The sequence below is a fragment of the Sturnus vulgaris genome, chromosome 2 (genome assembly GCF_052056855.1).
Source record: "Sturnus vulgaris isolate bStuVul1 chromosome 2, bStuVul1.hap1, whole genome shotgun sequence".
NCBI classification, from domain to species: Eukaryota; Metazoa; Chordata; class Aves; order Passeriformes; family Sturnidae; genus Sturnus; species Sturnus vulgaris.
In genome coordinates this window covers 28,090,720-28,094,253 of record NC_142244.1, presented here as the reverse complement: position 1 = coordinate 28,094,253, position 3,534 = coordinate 28,090,720, and positions in this window count along the sequence as shown.

Below are 3,534 nucleotides of genomic sequence, written 5' to 3'. Positions count from 1 at the left end.
GGTTAGCTTTAGGTTTAGGGTTAGGGTTAGGGTTACCATTAGTTTCCATTATACGGTTAGGATTTTGTTCCGTTGGGACTAGTGTTATGGTTAGATTTAGGGTTAGGGTTAGCGATAGGGTTAGGGTCAGGGCTAGGGTTAGGGTTAGGGTTAGGGTTAGGGTTATGGTTAAGGTCAAGATTAGGTTTAGGGTTAGGGTTAGGGTTAGGGCTAGAGTTAGGGTTATTGTTCGGGTTAGAGTTCGGGTTAGCGTCAGGGTTAGGGTTAGGGTTCGGGTTAATGTTCACAGCAATGTTGGGATTAAGTTTAGGGTCAGAGTTAGGGTTAGGGTTCGGGTTAAGGTTAAGATTAGTGTTAGGGTTAGGTTTGGGTTAGGGTTAGGGTTAGGGTTAGGGTTAGGGTTAGGGTTAGGGTTAGGGTTAGGGTTAGGGTTAGGGTTAGGGTTAGGGTTAGTGTTAGCTCTTGGGTTTGGGTTAGGGTTAGGGTTTGTGTTAGGGTTAGGGTTAGGGTTAGCTTTAGGGTTAGGGTTAGGGTTTGGGTTACCTTTAGTTTTCATTATAGTGTTAGGTTTTGTTGCGTTGGGACTAGTGTTATGGTTAGATTTAGGGTTAGAGTTTGCGATAGGGTTAGGGTTAGGGCCAGGGTTAGGGTTAGGATTAGGGTTAGGGTTAGCGTTAGATTCAGGGTTAGTGTTAGAGGTAGGGTTAGGGTAAGGGTGAGGTTTCAGTTTACGATTCACAGAAGGTTGGGATATGGTTCGGATTTGGGTTAGGGTTAGGGTCAGTGTTAGGGATAGGTTTAGTGTAAGGGTTAGCTTTAGGGTTAGATGTAGGGTTAGGTTTAGGGTTAGGGTTAAGGGTTAGGTTTAGCGTTTGGGTTAGTGTTAGGCCTAGGGATAGGGTTAGAATTAGGTGTAGGGTTAGGGTTATGGTGAGGGTTCGGGTTAGGGTTATGGTTAGGGTTAGGGCTAGCTTTGGGGTTATTGTTCGGGTTAGAGTTCGGCTTAGCGTCAGGGTTGGGAATAGGGTTAGGGTCAGGGTTATAGTTCCGGTTTTATTTAGACTTCGGGTTAGGTTTAGGGTTCGGGTTAATGTTCACAGCAATGTTGGGATTAAGTTTAGGGTCAGAGTTAGGGTTAGGGTTAGGGTTAGGGTTAACCATAGGGTGAGGGTTAGGTGTAGGGTTAGATTTAGGGTTAGGGTTAGTTTTAGGGTTAGGGTTAGGGTCAGTGTTAGGGATAGGTTTAGTGTAAGGGTAGCTTTAGGGTTAGATGTAGGGTTAGGTTTAGGTTTAGGGTTAGGGTTAGGTTTAGCGTTTGGGTTAGTGTTAGGCCTAGGGATAGGGTTAGGATTAGGTGTAGCGTTCGCGTCATGTTTAGGGTTAGGGTTAAGTTTAGGGTTAGGGTTATGGTTAAGGTCAGGATTAGGTTTAGGGTTAGGGTTAGGTTTAGGGTTAGTGTTAGGGTTAAGTTTAGGGCTAGGATTACGGTTAGGGTGAGGGTTAGGTATAGGGTTAGAGTTAGGGTTAGGGTTAAGTTTACGATTAGGGTTAGTGATAGGTTTAGGGTTAGGTTGGGATTAGATTTATTATTCGAGTCGGGGATAGGGTTAGGGTTACGGTTAGGGTTGCGGTCGGGGTTAGGGTTAAGGTTAGGATTAGGGTTAGGGTTAGAGTTAGGGTTAGGGTTAAGGTTAGGGTTAGGGTTACGGTTAGGTTTAGGGTTAGTGTTATGGTTAGGGTTTGGGTTATTGTTAGGGTTAGGGTTAGGGTTAGGTTTAGGGTTATATTTATGGTTAGGGTTAGCGTTAGGGTTAGGGTTAGGGTTAGGGTTAGGGTTAGGGATAGGGTTAGGTTAGGGATATGGTTTATGGTTAGGGTTAGGGTTAGGGTTAGGGTTAGGGTTAGGGTTAGGGTTAGGGTTAGGGCTAGGGTTAGTCTTAGGGTGAATGCTAGGGTTAGGGTTACGGTTATGGTTGGGGTTAGGGTTAGGGTTTGGGTTAGGGTTAGGTTTAGGGTTAGGGTTTGGGTTAGGGTTTGGGTTAGCTTTAGGGTTAGGGTTAGGGTTAGTGTTACCATTAGTTTTCATTATATGGTTAGGATTTTGTTGCGTTGGGACTAGTGTTATGGTTAGATTTAGGGTTAGGGTTAGCGATAGTGTTAGGGTTAGCGATAGGGTTAGGGATAGTATTAGGGTTAGGCTTAGCGTTAGTTTCAGGGTTACTGTTAGAGGTAGGGTTAGGGTTAGGGTGAGGTTTCAGTTTACAATTCACAGAAGGTAGGGATATGGTCTAAATTTGGGTTAGGGTTAGGGTCAGTGTTAGGGATAGGTTAAGTGTAAGGGTTAGATTTAGGGTGAGATTTAGGGTTAGGTTTAGACTTAGGGTTAGGGTTGGGTTTAGCGTTTGGGTCAGTGTTAGGCCTAGGGATAGGGTTAGGATTAGGTGTAGGGTTAGGGTTATGGTTAGGGTTAGGGTTAAGGTTAGGGTTAGGGTTATTTTTAAGGTGAGGATTAGGTTTAGGGTTAGGGTTAGGGTTAGGGTTAGGGCTAGCGTTAGGGTTATTGTTTGGGTTAGAGTTCGGCTTAGCGTCAGGGTGGGGGTTAGGTTTAGGGTCAGGGTTAGGGTTAGGGTTAGGGTTAGGTTTTGGTTTAGGGTTATGGTTAGGGTTAGGGTTAGGGTTCGTCTGAGGGTTAGTGCTAGGGCTAGGGTTTGGGTTAGGTTTAGGGTTAGTTTTAGGGTTAGTGGTAGGGTTAGGGTTAGGGTTAGGGTTAGGGTTAGGGTTAGGGTTTGGGTTAGGGTTAGGGTTATGATTAGGATTTCATGTTGGGTTAGGGTTAGGGTTAGCTTTAGGGTTAGGTTAGGGTTAGGTAAGGGATAGGGTTAGGGTTGGGGTTAGGGTTAATGTTAGGGTTAGGGTTAGTTTTAGGGTTATGGTTAGGGTTAGGATTAGGGTTAGGGTTAGGGTTAGGCTTAGGGTTAGGGTTAGGGTTAGGGTTAGGGTTAGCTTTAGGGTTAGGTTAGGGTTAGTTAAGGGATAGGGTTAGGGTTAGGGTTAGGGTTAGGGTTAGGGTTAGTTTTAGGGTTATGGTTAGGGTTAGGGTTAGGATTAGGGTTAGGGTTAGGGTTAGGGTTAGGGTTAGGGTTAGGGTTAGGGTTAGGGTTAGGTTTATGTTTAGCGATATATTTAGGGTTAGGGTTAGGGTTAGGGTTAGGGTTAGGGTTAGGGTTAGGGTTAGGGTTAGCTTTAGGGTTAGGGTTAGGGTTAGGGTTAGGGTTAGGGTTAGGGTTAGGGTAAGGGTTAGGGATAGGTTAGGGTTAGGGTTAGGGTTAGGGTTAGGGTTATTGTTAGGGTTAGGGTTAGGTTTAGGTTTAGGGATATATTTAGGGTTAGGGTTAGGGTTACGTTTAGGGTTAGGGTTAGGGTTAGGGTTAGCTTTAGGCTTAGGGTTAGGGTTAGGGTTACCTTTAGGGTTACGGATACGGTTAGGACTCGGGTTAGCGTTAGGGTTATGTTTAGGGTTACGGTGACGGTTAG